At 44.9% G+C, this 19,976-nt stretch overlaps 1 long non-coding RNA gene across 1 annotated transcript; it reads left to right on the top strand.

The window, feature by feature from the left end:
• Positions 1-11,668: 11,668 nt before the first annotated feature.
• On the top strand, positions 11,669-19,165 carry LOC138641525 (uncharacterized). The gene is made up of 5 exons (XR_011313903.1): positions 11,669-11,811; positions 11,920-12,123; positions 16,057-16,267; positions 16,339-16,421; positions 19,050-19,165. It is a non-coding gene; the product is annotated as an uncharacterized lncRNA (long non-coding RNA).
• Positions 19,166-19,976: the final 811 nt, after the last annotated feature.

The following is a 19,976-nucleotide window of genomic DNA, read 5'->3' on the forward strand; positions in this document are numbered from 1 at the left end:
CTGTTCCTGAAGGGCGGATCCCCTCTCTCCGTAGTGCTGTCATGGACTCCGAGAAACACCGTTAACCGGTGAGTAACTAAGACTATCCTCGCTTGGAGCGAACCAAGGAGAATTCCTTCTGTCATACTCGTGGGCTGCAGCTTAAATGAAGTGCCCGTGAAAGATCAAGAAAAGGACTGGAAAGATACAAACAGATGTATCCTATCAACCTGTACGAGATCGCTATCTATCTGCATTACCATGGTGCTAGTGGTCTAGTTCATCCTGTTGATTTATTCCAAGTTCAGAGAAATTAATGAGCCAGTGAATCATTAAGCCGGTAACGCACCCGACTGACGGCCCGTGCAAGGTAATTATCCGGTCATGAGCCGAAAAGAAAAGGATTATGTCTATTTGTGATAAGTGTGGAAGGCTCTATCTGACCGTGCAGTGGAGCCGAACATAAGTAGGGGAAAAGGAGTGAAAGGACTGACGAGGAACATAAATAGAGAACGGTTCGTTCCTGAGATCGCTCCATTTATTGTTACATGGGTGATCATGAATATAATATATAAACTATTTTGTGTCCCTTATTCCAATGTGAATATCTAAATTGGTTCATTTACAGTCATTGAAATGCAAACTAACATATGTATCGTGTTGCAAGAACTTTAGGGTTTGATCTACTTAATTGTTCTAATGGTATGTGACTATGGTATCCGAGGATACTTTGAATTTATATATTAGTGATATTAATGAAACTAGTGTTTTGATGAATGTTGAAGTTAAAGTGCATTGTGCTAGAATCTTCATGAGTGCAAAACTACTATTGATTAACTCGTCCCTATGATATACAAATGTGCAATTAATTATAACCCTATTACTTAATAGATTAGTGGAATTGACTGAATGGTAACGGAGTATAAAACCACTACAATGTCAGGGTTTCTTATCACTTTCACCGCAATACAATATTTTTCCGTATCTCCTGTAATCCCTGCACCGAGTAAGGATCCTCCCCAGCCACCTCACTTTCTCCTCACAGCTGATCCTCCACATACAATCCTTTTTCTCCAGACACACATGGCCACATCATGTCCTGTCCTGCTCACATCTTCTAATGCTCTGTCTGCTACTCCTCATTGCTGGCAACGTATCTCCAAATCCTGGCCCTCAACACATCACCACACTAATTTCGAATACCCTACCATCTTTCCTACAGGGAAAAAAAGATATTTTCACAACCTACCAAACTATATATAATACTCCTCACCCCAGAGCAGCAGATAAGAGCGCTGTCCGTAAGCTACAACCATAAGCTGGAGGAGACCTTCCACTCTCTGGACTCGTATCTCCACAAATGGGAGAGGGATCTACAATGCGGAATCACCACGGGGCAATGGCGAACTTCTCAATTATAGGGACACACTCTAAGTGCATCAATCACCTGGAGAACGCCAGAAAGCTGCAGTACAGGTGGTACTTCACACCATACAGATTGTCTAAGACAGGGGTGCCAAACTGCATTCCTCGAGGGCCGCAAACCATGCGTGTTTTCAAGATTTCCTTAGCTTTGCACAAGGTGCTGTAATCATTATGTGTGTAGGTGATTAAATTATCACCTGTACAGTACAAGGAAATCCTGAAAACATGACCTGTTTGCAGCCTTTGAGGAATGCAGTTTGACACCGCTGGTCTAAGATCTACCGCAATTCCCCAGATATGTGCTGGAGGTGCGGAGATGCCAACACAGATATGTTACACGTCTGGTAGAAGTGCCATAGAGTGAAGCAGCTCTGGGACACAATCTCTCACCTACTGTCTCAAATTAGTGGCATCCCAATGAAAATTGGGAAAGAGCAAGCGCTTCTGACCATTGACCTGGTTTTAATTCCGTACGTATACATGACAGTGATTACGCACATCATCATAGCTACTAAAATGAAAATTGCAAGATATTGGAAAAACCCCAAATGTCTGTCATTGACTGAGCCACGATCCAATTTTGGATTTGTGGCAGATCTGGTTTGCCTCAGTTTAAGACCTTTTTTCCTTTCTGGTCATCGGGGGTTAATGCAGGTTTTTCCCACCGGAGGCCGCTGATGTTATTGCATTGCTGCTGGCTCAGCTGATGTTTGTGGTGACCACTCCCTCCATCCTTTAAGAGGTTACCTGGTTCATCAGCTGACTGTCGGTGTTAGTTCATTCTTCAGCGACCAAGCCAGGAGTAGGAGCTAGCTGGGAACTGTTGTTCTACAGCTGTGTCCGTTGTATCTGGTGTTTCTTCCTGCTTTGCTGTGCCTTGCAGCATTAAGCTAAGTGTGGTTTTCCTTTACCTTGTCTGTTTACCTGTTAATTGTGATATTTATACACTGGTGCAGTCCACCTCCCTTGGGGGGAGAAGGGGGTCACTGAAAGGGCCTGCACAGGAGACAGGGATACGCTGGCGGCTCGGGCCTCCTAACCATCATAGGTAGCCCCGAGATAAGGGAAAGCCAGGGCCCCTTATAGTGCAGGGACAGGTGCGGGTTCCAGTACGCCGTCCTGCCCCTTTATCGCCATAAACGGCGTGACATTAACACCGACCTTCACATTTTTTCTGGTGAGCCATGGCTCAAATGCAGGCCTTTGCCCAACTGCTTCAGACCCTCACCGACGAGTTTAAGGTGCTGCGTGGTGAGGTGGTGCAGCAGTTGGTGGGGTTTTGGGCTTCGGCCCAGGTACATGCTCAACCTGAGCCCAAGTTATCTCTTCCTGACAGGTTCTCTGGTGGGAGAGATAAATTTTTGTTTTTTAAGGGGCCTGTAAGTTATACTTCAGGCTCTGCCCTCTTTCATCAGAGAGTGAGGAACAACGGGTGGGTATCATCGTTTCCCTTCTTAAGGGTGATCCCCAATCCTGGGCCTTATCCCTGCTGACCAGTTCTCCATCTCTACAGTCGGTGGACGAGTTTTCTGCAGCTCTGGCGCTGGTATATGGTGACCCGGACGTCTCTTTGGCGGAATCTCGACTCCGTAAGATCAAGCAAGGAGGTCGGCCGGCGGAGGAGTACTGTTCAGAGTTCAGGAGGTGGGCCACTGACACACAGTGGAATGACCCGGCCCTTAGGAGCCATTTTGTGCAGGGTCTGTCCCCTAGGTTACAAGATACTCTGGTACAGTACGCCGCCCCCAAGTCACTAGAGGCCGCCATGTCCCTTGCCACCCGGGTGGATAGATGTTTGAGGGAGAGGCATAAACCAAATGTGCCCCCTATAGTCCTTGCTAGGGAGGACAAACCCATGCAGCTGGGAGGAGTTGGTTCCCACTGGGGGTTGTCTGGGGTTTGCCATGGTGTGGGGGCATGTTTCTATTGTGGGCAGACTGGTCATTTTATCAATGTCTGCCCAGCTCGCACCAAAATACCTGTTCCATCTAAAAAGCCGCGTCCCTCTGGTTGTGTGGGAGGAAGCGACTAGGGAGTGCATATTTCCTCCGTTTTCTCGTCTCAGTGTACTTTACCTGCTAAGGTGGTTGTTGGTGGGGTAACTGAGAATATTCCGGTGCTTGTGGACAGTGGAGCAAGAGTCAATTTGGTGGATGCACATTTTGTCCAGACCCATGGCCCGAAGAGCAGGTCGCTAGCTAGACCACTAAGCATCCAGGCCATTGACTCTGGCCCGCTCAGCCAGGGGAGCATTACCCAAGTCGTTGACAATGTACATCTGCGTATAGGGGCTTGTCATGAAGAGTTCCTGTCATGTTACGTCTTGGAGGGCATTGTTATGATCTGGTGGTTTAGGAGCAACATGGAACGAGCTCTGAAGGACGTTGTAACTGTACTGACCGCAGTCCCTAAGCTCAACACAACACTAGAAGTAGCCGTGGAATGCTCCTAACTCTCCCTAGGTATCTCGTCACAGCCTAAGAGCTAACTACCCCTAAAGATAGAAGCAGGAAAGCTATCTTGCCTCAGAGAAAATCCCCAAAGGATAGATTAGCCCCCCACAAATAATGACTGTGAGTGGAGAGGGAAAAGACATACACAGAATGAAACCAGGATGAGCACAGGAGGCCAGTCTATCTAAATAGATAGGACAGGATGGAATACTGTGCGGTCAGTATAAAACACTACAAAAAATCCACGCAGAGTTTACAAAAATCTCCACACCTGACTAAGGCTACGTTCAGACTAGCGTTGTGCTAGTGTGCGTCGGGTTAGCGTCGGGCGACGCAGCGGCGACGCACGCGTCATGCGCCCCTATGTTTAACATGGGGGACGCATGCGTTTTTGTTTGTTGCGTTTTGTGACGCATGCGTCTTTTTTGCCGCAAGCGTCGGACCAAGAAAACGCGACAAGTTGCATTTTTCTTGCGTCCGATTTTCGGCAAAAAACGACGCACGCGTCGCAAAACGCAGCGTTTTTGCGTGCGTTTTGCCGTGTTTTTGCGTGCATTGTGCGTTGCGTCGCCGACGCAGCGGCGCACAACGCTAGTCTGAACGTAGCCTAAAGGTGTGGAGTTTAAATCTGCTTCCCAGAGCTTCCAGCAAGACAGAATTAATTCATACTGATAAGCTGGACAAACATAGAAAGCACAGAATGGATAAGTCCACAATCTATGGACAGAAAAGAGCAAGCAAAAACTTAACTTTGCTGAACTGGTCAGGATAACAGGGAAATCCAAAGAGATGTGAATCCAACCAGGAACCATTTACAAGTGGCACTGGCTGAAGGAAAAGCCAGGCCTAAATAGCAGAGCAGAAGAGACGATAAGTGGAGGCAGCTGATGACAGCTAACTCCAAGGAGCAGCCATACCACTAGAAACCACAAGAGGGAGCCCAAGAGCAGAACAAACAAAAGTGCCACTTACAACCACCGGAGGGAGCCCAAGAGCGGAATTCACAACAGGGCATACCAACTCCCATTGTCTTAGGTCTCCCTTGGTTGAGAAGACAAACCTGTCATAGACTGGCAGTCCAGAGAAGTAGTCAGCTGGGGTCAGTCGTGTGAGGACTGCTGCCCTGGAGCTACGATCTCTGCCATCCTTCTACAACCTACCCCTTCTTCTCCAGTGGGGGCAGTAGAGGTGCTTAAAGGGAGAAGGGACAAGACTCTACCTTCACTACATTCTAACCCAGTATGTCAGACTTCTAAGGAGGAGGGGTCAGAAGAGGGTAGTGGTTCCCTCGGTGCATAGTGGGGGTGGGGGGTGAGTTGTCGGTTCTGTAAAGAGTTCACCATCTTGTGGCAGACGCACGCGTGAAAATAAACGTTCAGGTTCGGACCTGTGTGTGAATGATTACGTATGGGTGTCCACCAAAAATATCAGGTGGAAGTGTGGAACTGGGATCTGGAGTTCGAGGGTAATCGGGCCATATCTGGTGTCAGCCATTGTCAGTCGGAAGACTTACCAGTTGGAGTTACCCTCAGTAATGCCCATACGCAACTCATTCCACAGGTCGACGCTCTGGAGATTTGTGCCGCCTACATTGTCTACTCCATCGTGCTGTGTCCACCTTAAACCTGAGGGTCAGGTGACTGGGGAGAACTCTGGTGAATCGAGTCGTCCTCACTGTAGGTTGTTTACTGGTGAGGTCCAATGTTGAGGCTCCAGAGGCCCCTCATTGAAAGGGGGGTACTGTCATGATCCAATTTTGGATATGTGGCAGATCTGGTGTGCCTCAGTTTAAGACCTTTTTTCCTTTCTGGTCATCGGGGGTTAATGCTGTTTTTTCCCCCCGGTGGCCGCTGATGTTATTGCATTGCTGCTGGCTCAGCTGATGTTTGTGGTGACCACTCACTTCCTTCCTTTAAGAGGTCACCTGGTTCATCAGCTGACTGCCGGTGTTAGTTCATTCTTCAGGGACCAAGCCAGAAGTAGGAGCAAGCTGGGAACTGTTCTACAGCTGTGTCCGTTGTATCTGGTGTTTCTTCCTGCTGTGCTGTGCCTTGCAGCATTAAGCTAAGTTTGGTTTTCCTTTACCTTGTCTGTTTACCTGTTAATTGTGATATTTATACACTGGTGCAGTCCACCTCCCTTGGGGGGAGAGGGGGTCACTGATAGGGCCTGCACAGGAGACATGGATACGCTGGCGGCTCGAGCCTCCTAACCATCATAGGTACCCCTGAGATAAGGGAATGCCAGGGCCCCTTATAGTGCAGGGACAGGTGCGGGTTCCAGTACGCCGTCCTGCCCCTTTATCGCCGTAAATGGCGTGACACTGAGATTGTGGCTTTGGTGAATGACAATTGTTTATCAGAGAAGATAATTGCTTCAACCACCAATAATACAATATCATACCTCAGGAAATGGGACAGCTGGCTATCATTCAGACTAAACACTGTAGTCATAGAGATATAATAGAGCTGTTAATGATAAAGTACGGGTATAGTAATCTGTTGTCATCACCACTTTCCTTTTCTCTTCTTTTTCCCCATAATATTCAGTTATGTTAAAATACTATTTTATATTTAGCCGATAAATGATTGAGGACATTTTTGTAACAATGTACAATGACCGGAGACTAAATGGTTGTTGTAAATGACTTTTTAAAATCAATAAAAAGTTTATGGTTAAAAAAAAAACCCATCATATTTGCCACCAGTGCACTATTTGAAGATTTTGTATGTGGCCAAGCCATCCTTTATGAAATTACTCAGATATATCCAATGTGGTACCAAGAATAAGGAACATCAGCTAAAAGTCCTGGATTACCTGGAGACCTTACTGGTGTTAAAGCATGGGCAACAACCAGGCTTAGTAAGGAATCTCACAGTAAATAACCACCTCGTCTGCCTTATAATAAAAATTCATTTATATAGCACCAACATATTCCACAGCACTTTACAATTCAGAGGGGACATGGATACCATGAGGAGTGAGGGCCCTGCTTACATTATCTTCTGAAATGATACCTGTCACTTAAACGTTCTCATCTGTCTTCACTCTCAGGTATCAGAGTGGGACAGGAGGAGACCTCACACATCTGAGGGGCAAGACTTCATAATAGTTGGGGTAAAGGCGCACAAAACCTCTGCACAACAAGTGGCCAACTGAACAAGAAGTAAGATTTCTCAAAGCATCCTTTCTTCATAGAGATGGACTCTGGGATTTTCCATCTTACAATGTTTGTATTTGTTTTTGCTTCTACAGTGGCTCAACGTGTATTTACAGAAAGTGCAACCCAATCTGGTCAAGCCACACATACCGAATACTTATTTCCTATCCACCACAGGGAACGCCATCTATAATGTCTCCAATGATAATTATGCGTTACCATGAGAAGTAAGATTTAGAAAGTCTAAAATATTTCTGAAAGTTTGTGTGCAGAGCTATATGTTTGGTTCTCTAGATTCCATTCTAGGCTTGAGCTTTCCTTCGTCACCAGGCAAATGATTAGGAAGGTAATCGAATCCTGGACCATCTCGAGACTGAAGGACACCGAAAAACATTTGTTTGCCAGGTATCTAGGACACTCTAATGAAACGACAGAAAGAAACTACCGTGAAAATACCTTGGAAAATATTTGCCATGGCCACTCGGTAGTCCTACGGTCATGGGAGGAAGAAATGCAGGAATCGAGCCAGCGCATCAAGGTATTTAATTGTCAAGTTTGTTGCAAAGCAGGTTTGAGTTTGTATTTTACAAACACTCATATTTGATTTTTCAAACGCTTCTAACGAGCTGCAGAAGCGAATGCTAGGGAGCCTGCGATTAGACAGTTAGTATACCTTTAATTAAATACTATGATGCCAAGCCAATGGGTGCACTCATTCTCTAATAGTGCTAATGGGGCAGAAAACTCTGCACTGAAAATGCAGCAGATTCAAAAAAGGACCCTGTCAATTCTTTTGTGCAGTTCTGCAGCGTTTCTGCACCCATTCCATTATAGAAATCTGCAGGGGTAAAGAACGCATGAAATCCGCAGCAAATCTGCAACAAAAATGCAGAAAATCCACAAGAAAAGCGCATCAAATCTGCCTTTGTCTTTTCTGCCAGGAGATGCAGATTTTGTGCAGAAAATTCTGCACCCAAATCTGCAACGTGTGCACATAGCCTGAAGGTGAATGCAAAGTAAACTATAGGTACTCAGGAATGATATCTGCTGTCTCTCTAGAGCAGTGTTCCCCAAGTCCGGTCCTCAAGAGCCATCAACAGGTCATGTTTTCAGGATTTCCTTAGTAATGCACAGGTCATTGAATGCTTGCCTGTCCAGGTGATGCAATTATCACCTGTGCAATACTAAGGAAATCCTAAAAGCATGACCTGTTGGTGGCTCTTGCGGACCGAACTTGGGGAACACCGCTCTAGAGGGACCTCTGCTGTCTCTCAGAAGGGACACCATGTTAAAGGGACTCTGTTAGCAGGTGGTTGCCATGTAACCTGAAGGCACCATGCTGCAGGGGTTGAAAAACTTCTGATCTGTCGCTCTACAATGTGTGTTTTTCTTATCTTTATCTCCCAGTTATTGACTTAAGGTACCGTCACACTCAGCAACTTTCCAACGATCACGACCAGCGATACGACCTGGCCGTGATCGTTGGAAAGTCCTTGTGTGGTCGCTGGAAAGCTGTCACAGACAGCTCTCCAGCGACCAATGATGCCGAAGTCCCCGGGTAACCAGGGTAAACATCGGGTTACTAAGCGCAGGGCCTCACTTAGTAACCCGATGTTTACCCTGGTTACTATTGTAAATGTAAAAAAAAAATAACACTACATACTTACATTCCGGTGTCTGTCGCGTCCCCCGGCGTCAGCTTCCCTGCACTGTGTAAGTGCCGGCCGTAAAGCCGCTGTGCTCTGCTTTACGGCCGGCCGGCGCTGACACAGGATGCAGGAGGAGTGCAGGAAAGCGGAGGTCGGGGGACGTGACAGGCACTGGAATGTGAGTATGTGTTTTTTTTTTTTTTTTTTTTACATTTACAATGGTAACCAGGGTAAACTGCGGGTTACTAAGTGCGGCCCTGCGCTTAGTAACCCGATATTTTAGTGAATACATCGCTGGATCGGCGTCACACACGCCGATTCAGCGATGTCAGCGGGAGATTCAGCGACGAAATAAAGTTCTGGCCTTCTAGCTCCGACCAGCGATGTCACAGCAGGATCCTGATCACTGCTGCCTGTCAAACACGAGATCGCTATCCAGGACGCTGCAATGTCACGGATCGCTATCAATGTAATGTTGTTCAGTGTGAAGGTACCTTTAGTGATTTAACAGTGTCTGACCAGAGGCACTTGTGTCTGCCCTAAAAATCTCTCTATTAAGAGCCTGGTGTGGGGGAGGGACAGCTCTTCCATTCTGCTTTTCTGTTTATAAAAACTTTATGTCAGAACGGGCCGTAGCTGCCAACCTGAGTGATTTCTCATTGAATTCCGAGTCTCTCTGCCTACATTATGCTGCTCTCAGATGAGGTAGCAAAAGCCTGATGAAAGATCCCTTTCAAAGGTAAAACATTGGAAAGTGTTTGGTAAGCGGTGTCACTGTTTTGGGTCAATTTCTCTGGAACCACATATCGTAGCTAGTCTGGGTAGCTGCCTCCCATTCCTCTTGTTTATTGCCGAGGATGTAAGAATTTCAAAGTCCTAAATGAATGCCATTCTGCATAGGGAGCCAATTGACTGTTATGGCTCGGGTTGCTGCGACTTGCGGTTCTGGAGAAGCAGGGCCGTAATCGCAATTATAATCCAAATGTGTAGGTCTCATCTGTTCTGGTACATGTATGTCTATTAAAGGTGATAAATACTCAGGAAGGACCTCTGCTGTCTCTCAAAAGGGGCAGCCAGGAATCAGGGACTCGGTTACAAGGGACAGGGGGACATGCTGCTGCTGCACTTTCCACGAGTTCTGGCGGTGCTGGTCACATGATCAGCTATGAAGGAGGAGATGGAGAGTGCCTTGACCTGGGGAGAGTGAAGCAGTGGCCATTAGTAGACTGTAAATTCACACCAAATTTTAAGGTGCAAATTCACATCACAAATGTGACTTCGCCTTTATAATTCCAACCCTGCATTACAAACCTTGCATTTCTATTTTAATAGGTTGTCTAGGATGCCCATGCCCTGTCCCAACTGCCACAGAGTAACAACCATACTCGCCAAACATCTCAAGCGGCGGTGTGGTAGGTTTGACACGGATGACCAGAGAAAATCTACTTTGGCAACCGTCAGGCATAACCTCATGAAAATTGCATCAAAGGGAGAGACCATCAACTATGAAGACATGTCTCTTGGGTCCGTAGAGAACGTGGTTCCTTTCCTGGAGAATAGAGGATTCCTTGTGTTAAACAAGCCAATGGCCAGGTATGTCCCCCATTTGTCCACCTATGCCTCGAATGTCTACTTGTCCGGTAATCAATTGGCTTTTTATAATTTACAGGACTGTCCAAGATGTAGAGACACAGACACCTTCCACCAGTACTGAGCAAGCACCTACGGAGGAAATTCCAGCCCGTATGGATGACTGGCAGGATAGAGAACGCAATATCCAAGAGAGCTTGAGGTTAGAATATATGTGCTCTTGGCCTCACTCATCCCTGGCACCTATTTCGGTGTATATACACAGGAATTATATGCGTCCTAGTGTGTGTTTATCATTTTACAGGATGCTCCAAGAGGCGCCAACTGTCAGTCCCTATGGTGTGGCGGGATCCCCACCCCCTATGGACCCTGAAGACTTTGGTGACAGATTGGAGAATGACGAGCCTATTGGGAGTATCTAAGTCAGAGAGATATAATATAAATTGGGGGTGGGGGGAATTTTCTTAGCTTTATGCAGCTGTGCATGTTGATTCACTCACCCCTGGTACCTGTTGCAGTGTAACATAGTAACATAGTTAGTAAGGCCGAAAAAAGACATTTGTCCATCCAGTTCAGCCTATATTTTCCATCATAATAAATTCCCAGATCTACGTCCTTCTACAGAACCTAATTGTATGATACAATATTGTTCTGCTCCAGGAAGACAGTGTATGTACATGAGAAGGATACACACCCAAGTTTTTTTTATCTTCTAATGTCTTGTAAATGATAAACTGCTAACAATCTCTTCCAGCAAATCCTGTGACAGCAACATTGCTGATCCAGTCGAGGCTTCTGAAGATGTGTCTGCGGACATACCTACCTGTGCAGACCCAGGAAAAGCACCTGTGGACATACCTACCTGTGCGGACTCGGGACAAGCACCTGTGGACATACCTACTTGTGTGGACCCGGGACAAGCATCTGTGGATCTCGCAGAAGAAACAGACGACTCTTCAGCAATGGAAAATGAGGATGAAGAGGGACCCAGTACCTTGGATTCGCGAACACAGAAGTTAGTTTATGGGCAATATATTTTCATGGCTTCTTATGGTTGCTAAAATATCTCAACGCTGGCTTGCTGTTCTTTCCTCCAAAATTATAGAATTCTGTGGACAAAATGGTCAACTGATGTCAGGAAAAAGATAAAGACTGCAGGTCTTTATAAGCGTCATTCGCTAAGTGATCCTATTCTGCAAAGGTTTGCTGATTATTTACAAAAGACCCTGTGTGTTCAAAACTACAAGCAAGAGGTTGAGAACGCTGCAAGATTCCTTTACTATATGGACCCAGAACATGTGACCTTGAACTTCGTGCTAGACATCGAGAGGGCTATCTCATTTTTTTACCAAGCTACAGGATTTGAAGCTCATATCCCAGACAGTATTCAATTACTTAAGCATCTGAAGAGGTTTGTCCACCATCAACTCAGGGCATCCAACCTGGCACATGAGAATCAGGATTTGTACAATTCCTTCATAATATTCAAAGGTGTGACCAAAGACCTCCAGACTAGGCTGTCCAAAGGGATTTCAAAGGAGGTTTTTGGCAAAAGGTGAGTTATGAGCTATTATGATTTGTGTGTATTTAATAACAATAAATACTTAATCCACCTCCGGGTTTTCAGATGACCTCACTAAATATGTTTTAATTTTTTTCTTAGATATAAAGCATTGAATACACTAATAATGATAGCAGCGGAGGCTCAGAAAATTCTGGATGTCGCCAAACCGGAGTTTTGATGTGTATCAGAAAGATTCGTGCAGGGAGCATAGCTAAAGAACAACAACAGCAAATCCTTAATTACCTGGAGTGCCTCCTAGTGCTGAAGCACGGACAAAGACCAGGAGAAGTACACCATATGACTGTAAGTAACCACCTCCTCTAGCTTGTCCTGTTTTCTGAAAGTAAGGCTGGAGTCACATTCAGCGTAAGACAATACGGTCCGTATATGACGGCCGTAATACGCTGAAAAGTCCCCAAAAAAGTGGTCCGTAGCTCCTCCGTAGGCAGGGTGTGTCAGCGTATTTTGCGCATGGTATCCTCAGTATGTAATCCGTATGGCATCCGTACTGCGTGTTTTTCTCACAGGCTTGCAAAACCGACATACGCTATACAAGGGATCCATGTGTAAAAAATATATATATATATATATATATCAGTAGACACATATGTATATATATTATTACTTCATACAGCGCTAGATAGCTTTAAAGCCGGTAATTCAATTACCGGCTTTGCTATCTCCTTCCTAAACCCGACATGATATGAGACATGGTTACATACAGTAAACCATCTCATATCCCCATTTTTTTTGCATAATCCACACTACTAATGTTAGTTGTGTGTATATGCAAAATTTGGGCGCTGTAGCTATTAAATTAAAGGGTTAAATGGCGGAAAAAATTGGTGTGGGCTCCCGCGCAATTTTCTCCGCCAGAGTAGTAAAGCCAGTGACTGAGGGCAGATATTAATAGCCTGGAGAGGGTCCACGGTTATTGCCCCCCCCTGGCTAAAAACACCTGCCCCCAGCAAAGTCACATCTGGAAGATGCGCCTATTCTGGCACTTGGCCACTCTCTTCCCATTCCCGTGTAGCGGTGGGATATGGGGTAATGAAGGGTTAATGTCAACTTGCTATTATAAGGTGACATTAAGCTAAATTAATAATGGAGAGGCGAATGGAGAGGCGAATGGAGAGGCGTCAATTATGACACCTATCCATTATTAATCCAATAGTAGTAAAGGGTTAAAAAATACACAAACACATTATTAAAACGTATTTTAATGCAAAAATCACAAAGGTTGTTGTAATATTTTATTCTACGCTCAATCCACTCACTGAAGACCATCGATCTGTAAAAAAATATCCTTACCTTCCGAAGATCTGTAAAGTCCCACGATGTAAATCCATCTGAAGGGGTTAAAATATTTTGCAGCAAGGAGTTCAGCTAATGCAGCGCTGCTCCTTGCTGCAAAACCCCGTAGAATGAAGGTAAAGTAGGTCATTGACCTATATTTACCTTCATTTGCGGTGAGGCGCCCTCTGCTGGTTGTTCCTAGATCGTGGGAACTTTCCTAGAAAGCTCCCAGGCTTGAGTTCATAAGAGGCGCCCTCTGCTGGTTCTCTGCTTCTAATAATAATAATAAAGGCTGATGAAGTCCTTGGACTTTACCATCTTTTCAGTTACCCATTAAAAGGCATCAACCGCTGAGGACTCTCAATAAGGGTAAGTTCACACATTGCGTTTTTGCTGCATTTTTATACTAATTCTCAGTTGCTTTTTACAGTACCAGCAAAGCCTATGAGATTTCTGAAATCTCATGCACACACATTGGTGTTTTGTTTGATCGGTATTTTGTGCTTTACTGCGCTTTTTGGACAGAGAGCATGTCACTTCTTTCAGCCTTTTTGCTGCGTTTTTTCACCCATTGACTTGAATAGGTGTTGAAAAAAAATGCAGGTAACATTATTTGCTGCATTTTTGCTGCTGAAAATCCAAGGACATTAGCCTGGACAAATAGAAAAAAAAAAACACACTAAAAAAAGCACCAAAGACGCATCAAATACGCAACAAAAAAAAGCACCAAAAAGGCACCTAAACCTGCGTTTTTGACGCAGCTTCTTTCCTGCCAAGATGCAAAAACGCCCTGTGTGAACTTACCCTAAATGTTTCTGTACATTCAACAAAGCAGAAGATTTGAGAAAGGTGCCTCTCCCCCCACCCCAGGCTTTCTATTGAAATTGACAAGTGCCTTTGGTTTCAACAATGTTATATCACTAAATTGAAAAGATGTAAAATAAAGTTAACAAAAATGAAAGCACTGCAGAGCAAGAGATTTCAAGTTTACTTGTTGCCTTCATAGTAAAAACCTGCTGGCAGAGTGCCTTTAAACAATGATATCTCCGTGGCTGACCTACTCAGAAACTAAATCTTTCAGAGCATGAGAGCACAGACTCTGCCACAAATTTTAAGACCATCCTCACCCAGCTGTAACTTGGGGTACCGTACAACAGGGGCCGAGATCGTGGGCTCCCTTTCAATATCATTCCCCATGGGTGGTGCTGGGTAAGAGATGCTCATCCCCCTCGTTATTCATCTCTCGATACTGTCAATCGGATGGAAGGGGAGTTCTTGCAGTTCCAGGTACGCTTCTCCGGAACCACAAGTCCCAGCAACGGGCTCTCAGTGTCTATTTGAAAAATAGACTGTCAGCGGTCCACTCTGGGAAGGGCGAATGTCTGGTGCTTATGGCACGGGAGTGGTGGCTCTCAGAACCACGGCCTAGTTTCTCCGGAACCGCAAGTCACAGCCAGACGAAACAGGTCTTAAAATCTGAGGAATTTACTTGGCTTCCAACCCCTAAAACAGCTAGAGGCTGTGCAGTTAGGCTGCAGAGCTATCCGCCAAAAAATGAAAATGTCGGGGGGGAGGGGGGGGGGGTTAGGGGAGTATAAAACTTTCCCCAAGTGTGTGATATGTCAATCTTATAGAGAATCTCACCAGAAAAACAGTGGCATGCTTTTTTTCCGCATAATGTTAGTTGTTCTTGATTCAATGCAGCATTTCACTTTAATTTCAGTCAAAATGAACGATATTCTGTTAACTAAGTGGTAGGAAGTAGAGAGGAGTCATAAAATGTTGGTGAGACCCCGTGTTCTCACCCTCTGAAAGATATTGTGGCCACCTGACACCGCCATGGAGATATGATTGATTTGCTCCCTATGGAGAATGCCATTCATTTAGGACTTTGATTTTTTCCACCCTCGTTTTAAGGCCAGGAAGGAACAAGGGGAAATGGGCTGCTGTTACCCAACTCACGATATGGTAATTTACATGGACCGGGCCTCCTGCTGTGAGAATTCCGGTCCTCAAAAGCCACTAACGGCTCATGTTTTCAGGTTTTCCTTAGAATTGTAGAGGTGATGATTGAATCACCTGGACAGGTAATAATTCCATCACCTGGGCAACACTAAGGAAATCCTGAAAACGTGCCCTGTTGGTGGCTCTGGAGGAACGGAGTTGGGAAACACTGCACTACACCTTGAATGTAGATGGCTCAGCCTGTAGTGTTTCCACTCTTACTTGCAGTGACTAGTCTTCAAATACTTTAATGTCTGCTTGCTTCAATATCACTTCAAATACTTTATTGTCTGCTTGCTTCAATATCATTTCTTGTTCTATTTCTTTAAGGGGTGAGGTCTTAGACTTGAGCAGTGACAGCACTGGCCATCTAGAGGAGGAAGCGGAGGTGAGGATTTGCCTATGGGGCATGTCTTTACTTGCTTTCACACTGCCTGTGAAGAAAGATCGCTGGGAGACAAACTGTAAATGCATAAATCAGTAACCCGGTTTTGATGTCTATTTGAAGGGCAGACCCTGGGCTTTCTTCCCCTAAAAGGGCTCGTTTTCAGGACTTACAACCACAGAGTGGTGACCTCAGAGTTTGGGCATGTTTTTTCTCATGCATTGGAAGCATTTTGGATAGATGGGGTCCCAGTTTTAGGCGAATCTCTCTGGAACCCCAAGTCTCAGCAAGGCGATGGGGGTCTTAAAATTTGTGTGAGAGTCTGTACTCTAACCCTGTTAAAGACCTAGTGGCTGTATGCATCAGCCACGGAGATATAATTGTGTAGTTCTCTCTGAAGAATCCCATTCATTTAGGACTTACATATATTGATGAGCATGCTTCATATAATTTATAGCACGGTTTACGGAGAAGCTTCACAATGGCGATTGATGTACAATTCAAATTGACTCAGATTCCTAGTCCTTATTAAGATGTCTATTTTTTTCTAGGGTTCTGCACACTCCAATTATGACTTGTCCAAAGTTTCTCCTCAACAATCATTGGTTCCTGTGACTGAAAAAAGAGGTGGATGGAATCCTAAAAGAGCATGAGGCCGTGGTGTCACATGCAATATTCAATAGCATTTCGCATTGGGTTCCTGTGGAAAACGGTGAACAAGTAAAGAAGTGTTCCGGTGAGGAAGAGGTGTTTACCATACAGGTAATGTCCTGCCCACATTTATCCACGTTCCCATTTGTTCTCCATCCTCAATCACATCACTCTTTCTGTAGGTCAGAAGTCGGCGTGTGTACAGAATTCTAAACATAATAATCGATGCCCTGGAGAAACAGGATGAAGCCAACCAGATAAAAGTGTAGGTGCAGAGTCCTGTGAAAGTCCTTTTACAAGGGAGGATTTATCGTGTGATCACCCACATCTAGCACCTCGATTGTCCATGAGATTTTAGCATCAGGCGCCATTACACACCACCATTAAGCAACTGTCGCTCAGCAGTTGGTGATGAGCCACTATCGGTACAATTGTGCACAGCCACGCACCGGACACTAAACGATGGTCCCTCACATCATGCAGGGTTGGTTTGTTCGACTGAGGCCATCATGCAGCCAATACAGGTCCTTCTCAAAAAATTAGCATATAGTGTTAAATTTCATTATTTACCATAATGTAATGATTACAATTAAACTTTCATATATTATAGATTCATTATCCACCAACTGAAATTTGTCAGGTCTTTTATTGTTTTAATACTGATGATTTTGGCATGCAACTCCTGATAACCCAAAAATCCTGTCTCAATAAATTAGCATATCAAGAAAAGGTTCTCTAAATGACCTATTACCCTAATCTTCTGAATCAACTAATTAACTCTAAACACATGCAAAAGATACCTGAGGCTTTTATAAACTCCCTGCCTGGTTCATTACTCAAAACCCCCATCATGGGTAAGACTAGCGACCTGACAGATGTCAAGAAGGCCATCATTGACACCCTCAAGCAAGAGGGTAAGACCCAGAAAGAAATTTCTCAACAAATAGGCTGTTCCCAGAGTGCTGTATCAAGGCACCTCAATGGTAAGTCTGTTGGAAGGAAACAATGTGGCAGAAAACGCTGTACAACGAGAAGAGGAGACCGGACCCTGAGGAAGATTGTGGAGAAGGACCGATTCCAGACCTTGGGGAACCTGAGGAAGCAGTGGACTGAGTCTGGTGTGGAAACATCCAGAGCCACCGTGCACAGGCGTGTGTAGGAAATGGGCTACAGGTGCCGCATTCCCCAGGTAAAGCCACTTTTGAACCATAAACAGCGGCAGAGGCGCCTGACCTGGGCTACAGAGAAGCAGCACTGGACTGTTTGCATGTCATTCGGAAATCAAGGTGCCAGAGTCTGGAGGAAGACTGGGGAGAAGGAAATGCCAAAATGCCTGAAGTCCAGTGTCAAGTACCCACAGTCAGTGATGGTGTGGGGTGCCATGTCAGCTGCTGGTGTTGGTCCACTGTGTTTCATCAAGGGCAGGGTCAATGCAGCTAGCTATCAGGAGATTTTGGAGCACTTCATGCTTCCATCGGCTGAAATGCTTTATGGAGATGAAGATTTCATTTTTCAGCACGACCTGGCACCTGCTCACAGTGCCAAAACCACTGGTAAATGGTTTACTGACCATGGTATTACTGTGCTCAATTGGCCTGCCAACTCTCCTGACCTGAACCCCATAGAGAATCTGTGGGATATTGTGAAGAGAAAGTTGAGAGACGCAAGACCCAACACTCTGGATGAGCTTAAGGCCGCTATTGAAGCATCCTGGGCCTCCATAACATCTCAGCAGTGTCACAGGCTGATTGCCTCCATGCCACGCCGCATTGAAGCAGTCATTTCTGCCAAAGGATTCCCGACCAAGTATTGAGTGCATAACTGAACATTATTATTTGATGGTTTTTTTGTTTGTTATTAAAAAACACTTTTATTTGATTGGATGGGTGAAATATGCTAATTTATTGAGACAGGTTTTTTGGGTTATCAGGAGTTGTATGCCAAAATCATCAGTATTAAAACAATAAAATACCTGACAAATTTCAGTTGGTGGATAATGAATCTATAATATATGAAAGTTTAATTGTAATCATTACATTATGGTAAATAATGAAATTTAACACTATATGCTAATTTTTTGAGAAGGACCTGTATTTAATTAGCCCACTGGCTGGGGAACACTGCATTAGCACTGTGAGGAGGTTTGTACCACACTCCGGTATATATGACAGTTCACCACATATCATCTACCGGAGCGTTGAAAGGGTTAAACCCCCGAATGCTGCCACCGCTGACCGAGGCTTCCTGCAGTACGTCAGGACCTTGAACACTCAGATCAGTTGATCTCCAACATCATTGAAGGTCCTGCACGAAGCCTTGTTGAGCAGCGGTGTCGTTCAGGTGACTAAAGCCGCCCTTCGATAAAAAAGTGACAATGAACACTGAGCAACTTCTAGATCAGCCATCTTGGGCAGGAATACATGGATTTTGCTCTGAAGGTACACAGCCTATCAGCACAGAATACATTAGGGTTGTTCACTGACAGGAGCGGCAGGAGGTGGTAAGAGAGGTAATGAAGAAAATCAGTTGGCCAAAACCTTGCACATCTCCACAGCCCGGCTGTCTGCACTAGACCCTTCTGATTGCAGGCACAGACCTCTCAGATGCTCCCGGATAACAAAGGAGATAAGAATTAGTGTGTGGAAACATTGCTGTGTAGAGGGGGTAGACATTACATTTTTATAAAATAAAATGGACTCCACATAGCAAATGTTTGTACACCCCTCAACTCTGATCTCCATTGCTATCTTCTATTGTGATCTGACTCGGCTTCTTCGACTATAGTATAGAATGTATAATAATTTAGGAGGTGACAATGTCGCCGAGGTGCCACACCAGACACATTCACTATCTGCACTGGGCAATATTGAGCACATTCTTCTTTTCTCCCCAGCTCCGATACTGATTCACAAAGCGGGAATGATGAAGATGGAGAAACGCAGCTATGCGATCGCTGTAAAGCAGAGGAATAAGAACAAATATACTTTTATTATGTTTGCTTCTCTAAATAAAATGAAGTTTGCTTTGGTTTTGTGCCCTTTTCTATACTATAGTGGTGATATATAAATATAATGGACGCCCCCCCTTCGAAGAATATGAAGGGGGTCGCATGATAACACAGCCTCTCCCCGTATCTCCCATCTGTTTTTTTTATACATGTTCCGGTATACATGTTCTAATAGGTTTTTATGAGGTACTGAAGCTTTTAATGAAAGGGTTAATTTAACTACTAAGCTGCGCTATTGCAGCTTAGAAAGTGCGGGAATAAACCTGTCAAAACCAGGCAGAACCTGCTCTATTTCATCCCTACGTTTGTCTTTTCATCTTAACTCACAGTCATTATATGTGGGGGGCTGCCTTTTCCTTTGGGGTATTTCTCTGAGGCAAGGTAGGCTTATTTTCTATCTTCAGGCTAGTTAGTTTCTCAGGCTGTGCCGAGTTGCATAGGCAGAGTTAGGCGCAATCCACGGCTGCCTCTAGTGTTGTTTGGAGAGGATTAGGGATTGCGGTCTGCAGAGTTCCCACGTCTCAGAGCTCGTTCTATTATTTTGGGTTATTGTCAGATCACTGTATGTGCTCTGACCTCCGTGTCCATTGTGATACTGAATTGCCTTTCATAACAGGCATGGCCTGGTTGCTTTATGACGAGGCATTCAGGCAGAAATTATCGATGTTCCCTAATTTATCTTGGGGTACGAAGGATGTCGGGCTATGGATAAATCTAATGTTACCTCAGAGGTTCCCATCACATAGACAGACTTCTAACCCCACGATAAAAAAGGGTGTGTGTTTCACATTTAATGAATCAACATGTAAATGG

This window comes from Ranitomeya imitator, chromosome 6 (genome assembly GCF_032444005.1).
Source record: "Ranitomeya imitator isolate aRanImi1 chromosome 6, aRanImi1.pri, whole genome shotgun sequence".
NCBI classification, from domain to species: Eukaryota; Metazoa; Chordata; class Amphibia; order Anura; family Dendrobatidae; genus Ranitomeya; species Ranitomeya imitator.